Here is an 18,063-nt window from a genome sequence, read left to right on the forward strand (position 1 = left end):
GTCCAGAGCGTCCGGCTACAGTACCCAGTCCAGAGCGTCCGGCTACAGTACCCAGTCCAGAGCGTCCGGCTACAGTACCCAGTCCAGAGCGTCCGGCAACAGTACCCAGTCCAGAGCGTCCGGCAACAGTACCCAGTCCAGAGCGGGCCGCAGTCCGGAACCTCTCAGGACGGGCCGCAGACCGGAACCTCCCACGATGGGTCGCAGTCCGGAACGTACCACGAAGGGTCGCAGTCCGGAACGTACCACGACGGGTCGCAGACCGGAACCTCCTCCGACGGGTCGCAGTCCGGAACCTCCTACGACGGGCCGCAGACCGGAACCTTCTACGACGGGCCGCAGACCGGAACCTCCTACGATGGGTCGCAGTCTGGAACCTACCACGATGGGTCGCAGACCGGAACCTCCTACGACGGGTCGCAGTCCGGAACCTACCACGACGGGTCGCAGTCAGGAACCTACCACGATGGGTCGCGGACCGGAAGCTCCTACGACGGGTTGCAGTCCGGAACCTACCACGACGGGACGCATTCCGGAACCTACCAGTCCGGATCCGCCAGAGTCTCCCTCCAGTCCGGATCCAACCAGAGTCTCCCTCCAGTCCGGATCCGCCAGAGTCTCCCTCCAGTCCAGTGGCATCCTCTAGTCCGTGGTCGGCGGTGAGGGTTCCCGCTCCAGAGACATTAAGTAAGGGTGAAGTGGAGCGGGGTCCACGTCCTGAGCCAGAACCCTTGACCTTAGAATTTTTTGTTTTCTTTATTGTTTTGGTTGGGTCAGGGTGTGACATGGGTGATGTATGTGTTTTGTACTGTCTAGGGGTTTTGTAGGTTTATGGGGTCGTTTACTATCTAGGTGTTTATATATGTCTATGATTGCCTAGATTGGTTCTCAATTAGAGGCAGCTGTTTATCATTTAGGCAGCCATCTTCTTTGGGTATTTCGTGGGTTATTTTCTATGTTTAGTTGCCTGTGTCAGCACTAGTATTATTATAGCTTCACGTTTTTTAAATATATTTTTTATAGTTTGTTAAGTGTTCTTCGTCTTTATTAAAAGTATGTATTCATCTTACGCTGCGCCTTGGTCTCCTCCATGCGACGAATGTGACAGACTGTCTGTCTCTGTCTCTGACTGTCTGTCTCTTTTTTTATTGAACAATTATGCACGTCCATTTCCTTCCTCCCTGACCTGCTAACCTCTTGACCTGACAAACAGAAAAATCCTGCTCCTCTTACCCTTAGTGTCTCCTCTCCTCAAACCCAAGGGCCTGTCGCGACGACGACCTAACCTCTCGCTCTGTCCTTTGGCCTGCAGGTCTCTGTACTTTCCCTCTGTTTTTGGTGTTTTTGGAGTTGGGGGCTTCCCAAGGCATGAGACTGCTTGTGACTCTGGCCACAGGTCCGATAAGTTGCGGTGCAGTGCAGTCTAGGGCCCTGCAACAGAACAATGATGAATGAGCGATCCTGGAGCACCATGACTTTTCTCAGACAGCTGGGGTTTTAACACTGAGCTGCCATTTCCATCTCACTGCCCTGCCCAACTTGGCCATCATACAGCACTGTACAGTAGTAGAGGTGTTATCACTCTGGACAGTAGTAAAGGTGTTGTCACTCTATAGTAGTGGAGGTGTTATCACTATAAACAGCAGTAGAGGTGTTATCACTATAAACAGCAGTAGAGGTGTTATCACTCTGGACAGTAGTAGAGGTGTTATCACTATGAACAGTAGTAAAGGTGTTGTCACTCTATAGTAGTGGAGGTTATCACTCTGGACAGTAGTAGAGGTGTTATCACTCTGGACAGTAGTAGAGGTGTTATCACTATGAACAGTAGTAGAGGTGTTATCACTATGAACAGCAGTAGAGGTGTTATCACTCTGGACAGTAGTAGAGGTGTTATCACTCTGGACAGTAGTAGAGGTGTTATCACTATGAACACAGTAGAGGTGTTAGACAGTAGTAGAGGTGTTATCACTCTGGACAGTAGTAGAGGTGTTATCACTATGAACAGTAGTAGAGGTGTTATTATCACTCAGGACAGTAGTAGAGGTGTTATCACTATGAACAGTAGTAGAGGACAGTAGTGTTATCACTCTGGACAGTAGTAGTATGAACAGTAGTAGAGGTGTTATCACACAGTAGTAGAGGTGTTATCACCAGGACAGTAGTAGAGGTGTTATCACTATGAACAGTAGTAGAGGTGTTATCACTATGTACAGTAGTAGAGGTGTTATCACTATGAACAGTAGTAGAGGTGTTATCACTATGAACAGTAGTAGATATGTTATCACTCTGGACAGTAGAGGTGTTATCACTCTGGATAGTTGTAGAGGTGTTATCACTATTTACGGTATTAGAGGTGTTATCACTCTGGACAGTAGTAGAGGTGTTATCACTATGAACAGTAGTAGAGGTGTTATCACTCTGGACAGTAGTGGAGGTGTTATCACTATGAACAGTAGTAGAGGTGGTATCACTATTTACGGTATTAGAGTATACGAAATGCTTCAGTCTGGTTTTAGACCCCATCATAGCACTGAGACTGCACTTGTGAAGGTGGTAAATGACCTTTTAATGGCATCAGACTGAGGCTCTGCATCTGTCCTCGTGCTCCTAGACCTCAGTGCTGCTTTTGATACCATTGATCACCACATTCTTTTGGAGAGATTGTAAACCCAAATTGGTCTACACAGACAAGTTCTGGCCTGGTTTAGGTCTTATCTGTCGGAAAGATATCAGTTTGTCTCTGTGAATGGTTTGTCCTCTGACAAATCAATCTTTCGGTGTTCCTCAAGGTTCCGTTATAGGACCACTATTGTTTTCACTATATATTTGACCTCTTGGGGATGTCATTCGAAAACATAATGTTAACTTTCACTGCTATGCGGATGACACACAGCTGAACATTTCAATGAAACAAGGTGAAGTCCCAAAACGTCACATTGCAAAAATCAGAAACTTTCTGTCCAAAAATTATGCAGAAAAATTCATCCATGGTTTTGTTACTTCTAGGTTAGACTACTGCAATGCTCTACTTTCCGACTACACGGATAAAGCACGACATAAACTTTAATTAGTGCTAAATACGGCTGCTAGAATCCTGACTAGAACCAAAAAATGGGATCATATTACTCCAGTGCTAGCCTCCCTACACTGGCTTCCTGTTAAGGCAAGGGCTGATTTCAAGGTTTTACTGCTAACCTACAAAGCATTACATGGGCTTGCTCCTACCTATCTTTCTGATTTGGTCCTGCCGTACATACCTACACGTACGCTACGGTCACAAGACGCAGGCCTCCTAATTGTCCCTAGAATTTCTAAGCAAACAGCTGGAGGCAGGGCTTTCTCCTATAGAGCTCCATTTTTATGGAATGGTCTGCCTACCCATGTGAGAGACGCAGACTCGGTCTCAACCCTTAAGTCTTTACTGAAGACTCATCTCTTCAGTGGGTCATATGATTGAGTGTAGTCTGGCCCAGGAGTGTGAAGGTGAACGGAAAGGCTCTGGAGCAACGAACCGCCCTTGCTGTCTCTGCCTCGCCGGTTCCCCTCTCTCCACTGGGATTCTCTGCCTCTAACCCTATTATGGGGCCGAGTCACTGGTTTACTGGTGCTCTTTCATGCCGTCCCTAGGAGGGGGTGCGTCACTTGTGTGGGTTGAGTCACTGACGTGATCTTCCTTTCTGGGTTGGTGCCCCCCCTTGGGTTGTGCCGTAGCGGAGATCTTTGTGGGCTATACTCGGCCTTGTCTCAGGATGGTAAGTTGGTGGTTGAAGATATCCCTCTAGTGGTGTGGGGGCTGTGCTTTGGCAAAGTGGGTGGGGTTATATGCTTCCTGTTTGGCCCTGTCCGGGGGTATCGTTGGATGGCGCCACAGTGTCTCCTGACCCCTCCTGTTTCAGCCTCCAGTATTTATGCTGCAGTAGTTTATGTGTCGGGGGGCTAGGGTCAGTTTGTTATATCTGGAGTACTTCTCCTGTCTTATCCGGTGTCCTGTGTGAATTTAAGTATGCTCTCTCTAATTCTCTCTTTCTCTCGGAGGACCTGAGCCCTAGGACCATGCCTCAGGACTACCTGGCATGATGATTCCTTGCTGTCCCCAGTCCACCTGGCCGTGCTGCTGCTCCAGTTTCAACTGTTCTGCCTGCGGCTATGGAATCCTGACCTCTTCACCGGACATGCTACCTGTCCTAGACCTGCTGTTTTCAACTCTCTAGAGACAGCGGGAGTGGTAGAGATACTCTTAATGATCGGCTATGAAAAGCCAACTGAGATTTACTCCTGAGGTACTGACTTGCTGCACCCTCGACAACTATTATTTGACCAACTATTATTTGCTGCACCCTCGATTATTATTATTTGACCATGCTGGTCATTTATGAACATTTGAACATCTTGACCATGTTCTGTTATAATCTCCACCCAGCACAGCCAGAAGACGATTGGCCATCCCTCATATCCTGGTTCCTCTCTAGGTTTCTTCCTAGGTTTTGGCCTTTCTAGGGAGTTTTTCCTTGCCACCGTGCGTCTACACCTGCATTGCTTGATGTTTGGGGTTTTAGGCTGGGTTTCTGTACAGCACTTTTAGATATCAGCTGATGTACGAAGGTCTATATAAATACATTTGATTAGATTTGATTTAGAGGTGTTATCACTATTTACCGTATTAGAGGTGGTATCACTATGAACAGTAGTAGAGGTGTTATATCTATGAACAGTAGTAGAGGTGTTATCACTATGAACAGTAGTAGAGGTGTTATCACTATGAACAGTAGTAGAGGTGGTATCACTCTGGACAGTAGTGGAGGTGCTATCACTCTGGACAGTAGTGGAGGTGTTATCACTCTGGACAGTAGTGGAGGTGTTATCACTCTGGACAGTAGTGGAGGTGTTATCACTCTGGACAGTAGTGGAGGTGTTATCACTATGGACAGTAGTGCTATCACTCTGGACAGTAGTGGAGGTGTTATCACTCTGGACAGTAGTGGAGGTGTTATCACTCTGGACAGTAGTGGAGGTTTTATTGCTCTGGACAGTAGTGGAGGTTTTATCACTGGACAGTAGTGGAGGTGTTATCACTCTGGACAGTAGTGGAGGTGTTATCACTCTGGACAGTAGTGGAGGTGTTATCACTCTGGACAGTAGTGGAGGTGTTATCACTCTGGACAGTAGTGGAGGTGTTATCACTCTGGACAGTAGTGGAGGTGCTATCACTCTGGACAGTAGTGGAGGTGTTATCACTCTGGACAGTAGTGGAGGTGTTATCACTCTGGACAGTAGTGGAGGTGATATCACTCTGGACAGTAGTGGAGGTGTTATCACTCTGGACAGTAGTGGAGGTGCTATATCACAGTAGTGGAGGTGATCTGGACAGTAGTGGAGGTGTTATCACTCTGGACAGTAGTAGTGGACAGTAGTGGAGGTGTTATCACTCTGGACAGTAGTGGAGGTGCTATCACTCTGGACAGTAGTGGAGGTGTTATCACTCTGGACAGTAGTGGAGGTGTTATCACTCTGGACAGTAGTGGAGGTGATATCACTCTGGACAGTAGTGGAGGTGCTATCACTCTGGTATAAAAAGATGTTCTGCATTTTTGACACAGAAATCAACTGTACTAGTCGTTAAGGCTCTGGTCTTGATTACTGTCTGGTAATATGGTCAGGTGCAGCAAAGAAAGACCTAGCAAGGCTGCACCCGGCTCAAAATGGAGCAGCACGCCTTGCCCTTAACTACGCATACAGAACTAACACCAACAACATGCCAGTCCTTCCTGGTTGAGGGTTGATGAGAGATTAACTGCTTCTTTCCATGAGAAATATTACTGCAATGAAAATTCCAGATTGTCTGCGTAATCAAATAACATTCAGCTCAGACACCCATACATACCCCACAAGACATGCCACCAGGCATCTGTTCACAGTCCCCAAGTCCAAAACGAATTCACGGCAACGCACGGTGTTATACAGAGCCATGATCGCATGGAACTCCCTTCCATCTTCCATCACTCAGTCAAACAGAAAGATTACTGTACCTTTAAAAAAGCGGGACTATGAGGGGACACACACAAACACACACATTGTTTTTTAGTTTTGGTGTTTGTAAATTGTTGTGTTTAAAAGTTGTGACTGTCCTTGTCTATCAGTGTTCTGTTACTTGTCATGTTTTGTGAGTTTTGTAGACCCCAGGAAGAGAACCAAATAAACAAATAAAAAGATGAACCCAATATTTTATATACAGCAGGTTTTTAAAGAGTATGATCTGCCTCGTGTTTTCATTTTTGCAAAATAAAAATACTGGTATCGTCTCGGCCCTAATATATAGTATAATTTATTTTATATCTGTGTCCATATTGTCTACAAGTTTCTAGTATATAGACTTTCTGGTTCAAGAGAAAATCAACAAAATAATGAAAAAAGCATGAAAAAAGCTCATCAACATTATTTTCAGTTAACTCTGCAACTCTCCAACTTTTGTATTATTTCATAACTGCCACATTTACATAACTAACACATTTACAACAAAGACATATTGACATAGAAAACTAAATACAAGTGTGTAAAAAAAATACAGATAAATGATATTTCATGCTGAAACCCTCATATTAAACACCAATGGTATTCACTGAGCTGATGGTTTATATTTAGAATAATGTTTTACAGCTTTGTCATTCTATTTTTTTATCATCTTATTATATATATATATATATATATATATCAGTACTAGTCAAAGTTCAGACACACCTACTCATTCCAGGGTTTTTCTTTATTTAGACTATTTTCTACATTGTAGAATAATAGTGAAGACATCAAAACTATAAAATAACACATATGGAATCATGTAGTAACCAAAAAAGTGTTAAACAGATCAAAATATATTGTATATTTGAGATTCTTCAAAGTAGCCACGCTTTTCCTTGATGACAGCTTTGCACACTCTTGGCATCCACAGTGATCAGCGAGACAATTATTCCCAGACTCAGAAGACATCCCTTAGGCTTCATGTCGGAAATGACTCTGAGACCTCTGGATTAAGAATGATTTACAGCTTTGATTAAAATAATACACAAACATGAAAGAGCTGAGAGGGGATACCAAGACACCAGCATTTACTTTAAACCAAGAGGTATATTTCTGATCCGATAAGATTTTCAGGAAGAAAAAGATTGAACTATTGTGTTTACAATGTATGTATCCAGCACCATGGACAGAGGACTGAGTGCTGCCAAACGCGAATGGATAAACACCGGACAGCACTGCAATATATTTTTTTTTATTTACTCGCTTTGTAAAGAGTAAATAATAATAATAAAAAGTATATGACCTGGAAATAAGGGGTTACTGACAACAACAATAACAACAACAACAGCAGAGAAAACAGAGAAGAGCAATAGGCTCCTTAAAACAGATGCATCATGGCACGTCTCCAAGGACGTGTCAATCTGCCTCCCTGCTGAGAGCAACCAGACCAAAATACATCCTATTCAATTACCAAAACCTGTCCTACCAACACCCCTAGTTCATTTAACAATACTGTGCTTTAACTACTCCCCCTGTGGACAGTGAGGGCCAGACACCCAGAGTTAAAGAGAGCCGGGGTACAAGGGTTCACAGCTGCTGTTTTCCAGTCTCCACGCAGCCCACTCACACATCAACCAATCGGGTGACAATCTTGGATATTCCAAGGGATTCTAGACGGACCAATTGCAAGAGGCCTGTGGGAGCCATCTTCTTTGGCTCCTCAATTTGGCCGAGGAGCTAGGGAGACGGAGTCCGGCACACAGCAGAGTCAGAATCCAACAACTGAGCCGGGTCCAAGCTCTCAGCTGCAAAAGCAACCTGTTTCCTCCCCACTCCCTGCCTTATTTACTTATCAGATTCACATGACTGCAATAAAATTCTCACGTTGTTCTCTGGGGCTTGCAGTTGGAACAACAAAAGTCAGTCAAACGTCTAAATATTCCTTCAACAGGCTGCCAAAATGTATTTCTCCGAACCCTCTGTCAATACTTAGACCAGGACTCTCAAACCCTGTTCCTGGTGAGCAACCCCCCTGCAGGTTTTCTACCTATAGGACGGTAGCTTTCCAGGAACGGGGTTGGAGATCCCTGACCTAGACACTAACCTGGGATTTTTAGTGTGGTGCAAAACAATAATGATAATGCAACAAAGTGGCTCCCGAGTGGCGCAAGGGTCTAAGGCACTGTCCTCAGTGCCAGAGGTGTCACTACAGTCCCTGGTTCAAATCCAGGCTGTATCACATCCGGATGTGATTGGGAGTCCCATAGGATGGCGTACAATTGGCCCAGCGTCGTCCGGGTTTGGCCGGGGTAGGCCGTCATTGTAAATAAGAATTTGTTCTTAACTGACTCAAATCAATTTAAAAAAAAGCTATTGCCATTCTACCACAGGATGTCTGTTTGCCACCACTTCCAACCACAGCAGTGTCTGCTTGGTCCTGCGCCACAACTCTTTTATCGCCCCCAACTCGGGGGTTTGAAAATAATCACATTTCCATTTCTCCACGGTATTTCCCTGACTGCTTCCAGATGGTAACTTTAATTCTCAATAATCAAAAGGGGATCATGAGGAAAAGCATGTTGAATACCAACCATGCTGTTGAGATATGTGCTTCTTTAGTAGTCTGTAGTCAGGTCTGGCATCGCTGTTTCAACGGCACCCCTTGGCCTAATACCCCTTCACTATGTAAACATGCAGTGAACAAGAAAAGTTGACAAGTGAACTTATACGTGAACATTACTGGCCCTGTCATCGTCTATCCAAATCGAACACGGCTTGTTTCTGATTCTGATCAAACTGCAACCTCACTTCAAACACCGACACAGCAAGCAAATAAATAAGGGATAATATCATATTTTCCACTGATCTGAACTCTGGACTGTTGAGGTGGTAAAATCAGACTCTCTGTTATGAGGCTCAGTAAGACAATATGCAGCTCAGAGGACCCGTTCCTTCTCTACCCAGAACACCATCAGATGTATTTCTAATGTTTCTAATGTTCACAAAAACTGAAAACCGTTTTTTTATCCTGCCATATTGTACTTTTAGTGTATTTTTTTAATCATATTTTCTAATATTCTCTATAGTATTATCATTATCACTGCATTGTTGGGAAAGAGCTCTCAAGGAAGAATTTCACAGTACTGTTTTACACCGGTTGTATCCTGTGCACGTGGCGAATAAACGTTGAAACATATTCAACACGGAGTATATGACGCATATCACTCGAAGACTGGCAATGGAGACAAGCTAAGCTGGAACAGACTCCCAGTCAAAAGGTTAGTGGGTGAAACATATTCTATGGAACAGAGATGGAGTGAGGGAAAAGGAGGGAACAAAAGGAAGGATTTTCATTTTTACCACGTTGGGCTTTACTTGATGCCATTTTGCTTGCGTCGGTTCCAGAAATCAAGCCTGAACAGTTTAAGTTGAATGCGGATCATGTCCTCTGAACACAAAGGTAGGACGCGTGACTGGAGACAAAGTACTGTAAATCTTACAAAGCTGCCCTTGGAAACTCTACACAGAATACCAGAGGGAAATACCTGACACCTTCCCATGGACCAATCTGTGTGCTCTCTTTCCTTCCCTGAATAAAAGGAGTTTTACCCTACAGATGTAGGGTCTTAATTTGATCACTCTTTTCTTGCTGAAACTTTTTGTTTTGTTGCTGAAACTTGTAGTGTATTCAAGGTTTAAAAAGGCTCCTAAAGGTTGTAATTTCCACTTTAAAATGTCAGACTTGATTTGTCCCAATGAAAAATGTATCAACCCATACAAAAAAAATTCAATAATTATAATCCACATAATTCACATTTCCTATTGCTGCAGCATTATCTTTCTGCTGTAGGAAACTGGCTCAAAATAAGATCCTACATCAGTACTCACTGATCCAAGGTCAAGTTTAGCATTTCCCCATCTAATAGGTAAGGTTAGGATATGATGAGAGTAAGCTGATTTTAGATCAGAGCCTCAGTTCAGGTTCCCTTCCTACAGGCTGTGGCTGGTGCCCTAAAGAAGCCCATTGTCTTTGGTGTCATCCCATTCCCTTTGCCCAACCGATATCCACAGGTAACCATGGCAACCACTCCAACCTTACTCTACCACACACACACACAAACGGTAATGACGAGCAGAATCAGTGGAATGGTATCAAATACATCAACACATGGTTTCCATGGTTTCCAGGTGTTTGATGCCATTCCATTTGCTCCGTTCCGGCCATTATTATGAGCCATTCTCCCCTCAGGAGCCTCCAATAATGAGTAGTGTGTTAAACAGAAGAAGAGCAGCTCCGTATTAGCAGCAGTATGTGTTAGTGATATCTGGGAACCTTGTGACTTCCCGACCTTAAACCCTAAATCCTAACCTTATCATTTACCCTAATCTTAAACATAACCCTTACCTAACACTAACTTAACTGATTTATATTTCAAGTTCAATGGGGTGACGTCAGAGTTGGGACGTCCAAAGGTATCCCACTTAGACTTTTTCCCAGCAGCATTCTGGAGTTTCAAAGGGAAAGACACACCACTGGTTCCACAGGAATGTCCGATCAGCTGACAGAGCCGAGCGGGAGCCAAACACACATCTGGGGACTGTAAAACCCATCGGGACCTAAGCCTCTCTCTCTCCTTCTAGTCTTCATCTCCTCTGTGGGTGCTCTCTCTGTGTATTCAGGAACACCACTCCACACTTCACTCAGCTGACCTGGTCTAGAGGTGAAGACCCTTGGGCAGCAGAGACAGAGAGACAGAGCGGGAGGGAGGAAAAGAGGAAGAGAGAGAGAGAGAAAGAATGAGAGAAAACAAGAGAGAGAGAGGAGAGTGAGACACAGAGACAGCAAGAGAGAGACAGCCCAAGAAAGAGAAGTAGAGAAAGAAAGAAAGAGGGAGGGAAAGAAAGAGAGCTAGACCTGTTAGCCCCATCAGACAACTGTATGAGGATGAGATGGCTGTGAGGTCTCCTGTCCCACTCTGACAGCAGTAGTGTGGGGAGCAGCAGAGGAATCAATCCTCCCTCCAACTCACTCCTGATCCTTTGTCTTTCTCTCACTTTAACTTTGTTCCCCAGCTCTCCTCTCCATTCCTCCCTCCTTCACCTCTCCCCTCCCCTCTGCTCTCCCTCCTCTCCCCTCTCCTCTCCCTGTATGTGCTGTTCATCTGGCCTTGTCCGATGTGATTTATCCCATCACAAACACTACTCCACTCCCAACTCCCAGCAGCCTAAATACCTGCCCGGCAAAGGTCAGCGCCTCTGCCAATACTCCCGTTGTCCTGCCCATTTTATGAGCTGATCGATGTGTGTGTGTGTGCCTGGCCTTTTCCAGCATTCCTTCACACATAGACGCTCTCTTTACAGAGCAAGGCTACAGGAGTCACCCTGAGTTATTTGGTCGTAGCTCTCAGCCTCCAGAGGTGGGAAACCAATGGTGATCACGATGACCTCAGCAGTACACAGTTCACAGAGCTGGGTGGAATAGGACGTCGTAATGGAGGTCAGGGTCAACGAGGGGTCAAGAGGGTCACAAATAAGCTGAGGAGAGGCTGACTTTATGTTGGGAAGGCTTTGGTACCTTCACAATACTTGGTGATCTCAGACTAAGACTATTTAAGTTGTTAACACTGGGAACTGTGAGCTGTCGCATATTTTAGGCCACACTTTTGTGGAGAGGCACGATATTCTTGTTAAGCTTGAGCTGTATTGAATGTTGTAAACCCTCCAGGAACTGAACTCTAATCTAATTTACAATAAAGGTATTCTATTCTATACCTGTTTAAATCCATGGACATAACTGATATAAATGACTGATGATAAATGATGTCACAGTATCAGTGGTGTAAAGTACTATGTTGAAGTATTAGAGTAGTTTTTTGGGGTATCTGTACTTGACTTTTCTATTTATATTTATGACAAATTTTACTCCACTACATAAGAAAATATGTACTTTTTACTCCCATACATTTTCCCTGAGACACAAAAGTACTCATTATATTTGGAATGCTCAGGCAGGACAGCAATATGGTCAAATTCACACACCTATCAATATAATGCAATGTAATCCCTACTGCCTCTGATCAGGAGACTCATTATGTCTGAGTGTTGGAGTGTGCCCGTCTGTCCGTAAATATAAAAAACAACCTGTGTAGTCTGGTTTGCTTAATATAAGGAATTTGATGTATAGCATTTACTTTTTTAGTATGACAATTCAGTACTTTTTCCACCACTGTACTTAAGTACATTTAAAATCAGATACTTTAAGACTTTTACTCAAGTAATATTTTACTGGGTGACATTCACTTTGACTTGAGTTATGTTTAATTAAGGTATCTTTACTTTTACTCAAGTATGACTATTGAGTACTTTCCCAACTACTGCAGTGTGAGAAATATCCCATCCAAGAGACCAGTCTAAGGGACTTTAGCTTCTGTCGTCGATGCTCTCTTCACAATAACACTGGTAACACTTTACCCTGCAGTTACAAAGCAGTTACCATGTAACGCCATGTTAATAATAAAATGTTATTACCGTTGGTTACATAAGGTGATACCATAACACATATTTCTCCTTCCCCCCTGTACCATAATCCACCATAAAATATATATAACAGCATGTTGTGTTGTTTTTACCCACATGCTGATGGCTTCACTCCAGACCATTAAACCAAACCCAGGATCATTTAGGATCTCTCAGAAGAGAGATGTACAGTACGGCCATGGGCCAGACAGGATAGTGATGAGAATAGTGATGGATGTCAGAGACAACTTAACGTATTATACAGTTCAGCAATCAAATATGTTCTACATCACATGCCATACAAAACTGACGTAGGAATTCTGAATTCCATGCCATTCGCTTGAGACATCATCCGCGTAACTTTCAAGGATATTTTATTAAGAATATGACTCCACATATCTGCATAACTTTCAAGCTATTTTATTTTAGATATCCACATAACTTTCAAGTTATTTTGTCAGTAATATTATTAAATTCACTATGAATACTTCAATTCAGAATCTACATAACTTTGAAGCTATTTTATTTTAGATATCCACATAACTATCAAGTTATTTTATCAGAAATGATTTATACCATTTGACTTATTGCACATTTTGTTGTGTTACAAGCCTGAATTCAAAACAAATTAAATATATTTGGTCTCACCCATTTATACACAATACCCCATAATGAAATAAGTGAAATCATGTTTTTAGAAATTGTTGCAAATGTATTTCAAATTAAATACAGAAATATCTCATTTACACAAGTATTCCCTCCCCTGAGTCAATACATGTTAGATTCACCTTTGGCAGTGATAACAGTTTTGAGTCTTTCTGGGTAAGTCTCTAAGAGCCATTACAGCTGTGAGTCTTTCTGGGTAAGTCTCTAAGAGCTTTGCTTTGGATTATACAATATTTGCACATTATTCTTCAAGCTCAAACAAGTTGTTTGTTGATCATTGCTAGACAGCCATTTTCAAGTCTTGCCATAGATTTTCAGGCATATTTAAGTAAAAACTGTCACTAGGCCACTCTGGAACATTCAATGACATCTTGGTAAGCAACTCCAGTGTATATTTGGCCTTGTGTTTTAAGTTATTGTCCTGCTGAAAGGTGAATTTGTCTCCCAGTGTCTGTTAAAAAGCACACTGAACCAGGTTGTGTGCTTAGCTCTATTCCATTTTTTTTCATCCTAAAAAAACTCTTTAATCCTTGCAGATGAAAAGCATACCCATAACATGATGCAGCCAACACCATGAGGTGTTGGATTTGCCCCAAACATAATGCTTTGTATTCAGGACATAAAGTTAATTTCTTTGCCACATTTTTTTTGCAGTTTTACTTTAGTGCCTTATTGCAAACAGTAAGAATGTTTTTAAATATTTTTTATTTTGTACAGGAAGTTCCTTCTTTTCACTCTGTCATTTAGGTTGATATTGTAGAGTAACTATAATGTTGTTGATCCATCCTCAGTTTTCTCCCTTCACAGCCATTAAACTCTAACTATTTTAATTCACCATTGGCCTCATGGTGTATCTTTGTAGTGACTGGGTGTATTGACGCACCGTTCAAAGTGTAATTAATAACTTCACCATGCTCAAAGGGATATTCAATGTTTGCCTTTTTCTTACCCATCTACCAATAGGTGCCTTTATTTGCATTGGAAAACCTCCCTGGTCTTTGTGGTTGAATCTGTGTATGAAATTCACTGCTCGACTGAGGGACCTTAGATATTATTGCACACAGAGTGAGTCCATGCTATTTATTTTGTGACTTGTTAAGCCCATTTTTCCTTCTGAACTTATTTAGGCTTGCCATAACAAAGGGGTTGAATCCCTATTGACTCAAGGCACTTCAACTTTTCATTTGTAAAAAAAAATTATGATAATAACATACTTCCAATTTGACATTATTGGGGTATTGTGTGTAGGTCAGTGAAACTAATTCTCAATCTTCAGGCTGTAACACAACAAAATGTGGAAATACTTTGTGTGACAACTTTCTGAAGGCACTGTAATTAAATGCACTATCAATACATCTATTCAGTGGGTGTTACATCCTGACGAGCTACTAAAGAACCAGATACAGCAGCTGCAGTGGAACGGAACAGGGCTTCTCTGCTCCCGGCAGTAGGGCTGATCTGCTAGGGATAGACTGCTACTGTCCCGTATTTGGTAGTGTGCTCAAATCACAGCCACTGCAGCTGTGTGATCCCAGGGCACATTCCCCTAAACCTTATAAACACGTATTATACAACAGCATTAGCTGAGAGTAGGAGAGAAAAAGACAGACAGACAGACAGAAGGGAAAGAAAGAGAGAACGAAAGAAAGAAAGAGAAAGAGAGAGAAAAACCTGGCTCCCTGTAGAGGAAAGGCTGTGCAACGACAGCAACACAGCAGAACCCGAGACAGAGCTGCATTTCCTGACAAAATGTCAGAAATATAAAACAATTAGAGAGTGTAATTTCCCCAAATTTGAAACCCTTATTCAAGGTTTCAAAGACCTCTCTGATGAGAGTAGGCTTCCCATCCTGTTGGGGGAGGACGCAGAGAGCTGAGGGTTGGCAGCGCACTACATTGCTGCCTGCCATAAGATGAGGGACAGTGTCTGACAGACCAACCAACATGTCCTCTATATTGTTCAATAGTTATTTTGCCCCTTGGTTATTGTTGTTACTGTTGTCCTGTTGACAATATTCATTACAATTATTTTAATATTGTAAATATTCAAAGTAAGCTTTGGCAAGATGTACATTTTTACATCATACCAATAAAGCAAATTGAATTGAATTGAATTGAATTGAATTGAGAGAGAGAGAGAGAGAGAGAGACCTACTAATTTATGAGCTAGAGCAGTCACACAATGTGCTTTTGTCCAATAGGTTGACACTAATTGCCTAAGCAATACAGGTTTAAATCTCATTTCTTTATGTGATTTGTTTGTTGAAAATGTAAATGTTCCTCCCCCAATAATCAGAGCAACCCTTTATAATACACAGCCACTTGTCAGTCTGAGGCGAGGGTTGATGTTCAATATTCTGATTTTATATGTGTTAAGTGTTTTTTTGTCTATTTGTCTATATGTCCTTCCTGTTGTTTTTAAATGTCTGATATACATATGTTGTCCTTTTGTATATAATGTTGTCGTGGTTACAGTATATGTTCACCTGCCCAGGGACAACGTATGTAAATGAGCTGTTTGCTAAATCTGGAGCAGCGCATGTTTTTGTTGCACGCTGTCCCTGTCCAAATAAACTTCAGAAAATAAATAAATAAATGACATCACCAGGTGTGATTTGTTTTAAACTAGCAAAGAACACAGTTATAACCATGTCAGAGACTCAATCTCCACTTTTCGTTGTCGAGTCAATCTCTGCCAACTCACTACACCCGAATCACCTCTTCACCCTGAACAAGGCAAGGGCACCACCCTTAGCTCACACAACACATACAATAGGTTGCGGCTTATAAGTTGAATTCCAAATGATTTCATCCACCCCTCCCTGAAATGGCTGAGCGGTCTAAGACAGATCACACCGGGTACTGTTGTTCCACACCTTCAGGGGGAGAGTGACCCTCTGGGGAGGGTAGAGTGACAACCCGCTGCCCAGGCCTTTTTCTGGCCCTCTCTCTCAGGCTGCACAGCAGACACACAGGAACGCTCCCACAATGAACCTCAGAGACAACAAAAACAACCTGCTGCTGTATCTAATCCTTGTATAGGAAGAGTGGGAGGAAGAGAGGGGAAAGAGAGAGAGCAAAAGAGGGGGAAAGAGAGAGAGGAAGAGACGGGGGACAGAATAGAGTCGCCCTCAGGGTCCAGGCTCAGATCTATGGGCCAGGAAGTGAAGGTAAAGCTAGGATGCTGCATGGGGCTTTAGGGAACCCATTAAGAAGCCCAGAGCTACATAGTCATGTCTAGTGGACACAGGGCCTACTGACTTTAAAAGGACAGGCCATCAGACTGCACATATCCTGACTGCTGGAGGTATGTTTTCAATGGGTTAATCTGTGTTCAAAAGCCTCTCTCTCTCTGCCTCGAATGATATGAATGTGAATAATATGAATAATATTTGAATGCTAAGTGAAGGATTTAGGATATGATCATATTCAGGAGATGACATCACCATCCTAATACATGATGTGGTATTAACTAACTAGACTGGAGATGACATCACCATCCTAATACATGATGTGGTATTAACTAACTAGACTGGAGATGACATCGCCATCCTAATACATGATGTGGTATTAACTAACTAGACTGGAGATGACATCGCCATCCTAATACATGATGTGATATTAACTAACTAGACTGGAAGTAAAGCTACTGGGTCAATTCTTTCAGAGTTAACACCTCTGACATCACCATCCTAATACACGATGTGGTATTAACTAACTAGACTGGAGATGACATCACCATCCTAATATATGATGTGGTATTAACTAACTAGACTGGAGATGACATCGCCATCCTAATACATGATGTGGTATTAACTAACTAGACTGGAGATGACATCACCATCCTAATACATGATGTGATATTAACTAGACTGGAGATGACATCACCATCCTAATACGTGATGTGATATTAACTAACTAGACTGGAAGTCAGTTCTCTCAGAGTTAACACCTCTGACAAGCCCTGGATTTCTACTGAACAGACTATTTCACATGTCCTTTTCTCTTTGGAAAAAGAAGTGCCTCATCATCACGAGATTTAGGGTTATTCCAGCAGGATCTTTTTCAGGGAATCTCTCAGTGAAGAAAGGATACAAAAGTCCCAATGAACACTGAAAAATTTGAGCTGAATGTTCTCCTCATTTTAACCACATAGCCTTCAGAACAACCCAGACACGTGCAAAGAATCTCGCCCCGTTCCCTCGTCACCCTTGCCAGAATACACAAACTCACCGGAGGAGAAAAATGCAGACATTGAAAGCACCAAATAGTCAGGTGGTACCAGGTCTAGAGAATGAGAATACACTCCTGATAAACACCCAGTTCACAAAACCCCTCCAAATCATCATCATAATATCAGCCAAATTAATCCTGACAGACCACACCTTCCTCCAGGAAACCTATAGGATGTCCTTACCTTGCTCAGTGTGTGTCTGTTGAGGGGAACTATCACTGGAGTTACAGAAGTGTGATACAGACCCCTGAACAGAAGTAAACAGCATGGACTAGGCTTTTATGTGCAGGTGGGTGGAGCTACTGGGGAGGAGACTAGGCTTTTATGTTCAGGTGGGTGGAGCTACTTGGGAAGAGACTAGGCTTTTATGTTCAGGTGGGTGGAGTTACTGGTGAGGAGACTTGGCTGTTATGTGCAGGTGGGTGGAGCTACTGGGGAGGAGTACCCCTAAGAGAAGGTGGGCAGAGGGAGAGGTGAGGTAGCCCCCGAGAGAGTGTGAAAGAGGGAGAGAGAAAGATAATAGAAGAGAGGGGGAGAGAGAGAAGAGAGGGAGAGAGTGGAGAGGTATTCTCCTAAGTAGTAGGGATACAGAGTCAGAGAGAGGGAGAGAGAAAGAGAGAGGGAGAGAGAAGA

The 18,063-nt window shown here is 43.0% G+C and overlaps 1 protein-coding gene across 2 annotated transcripts in view; it reads right to left on the bottom strand.

Annotated features, from left to right (window-relative positions):
* The window catches only part of LOC112266317 (collagen alpha-1(VIII) chain), a 28,660-nt gene extending 10,956 nt beyond the window's left edge, over window positions 1-17,704 (bottom strand). Inside the window, exons 1-2 of one of the 2 annotated variants that reach the window (XM_024443704.2) lie at window positions 17,614-17,704; window positions 1,234-1,431 (exon numbers count right to left, since the gene is read on the bottom strand). The gene's annotated coding sequence lies outside the window, so the exon portion shown is untranslated. The remainder of the gene's footprint in view (window positions 1-1,233; window positions 1,432-17,613) is intronic. The other variant, XM_024443705.2, reaches the window with a different exon arrangement.
* Between the last annotated feature and the right edge of the window lie 359 nt (window positions 17,705-18,063).

Source organism: Oncorhynchus tshawytscha, linkage group LG14 (genome assembly GCF_018296145.1).
Source record: "Oncorhynchus tshawytscha isolate Ot180627B linkage group LG14, Otsh_v2.0, whole genome shotgun sequence".
Lineage (NCBI taxonomy): Eukaryota > Metazoa > Chordata > Actinopteri > Salmoniformes > Salmonidae > Oncorhynchus > Oncorhynchus tshawytscha.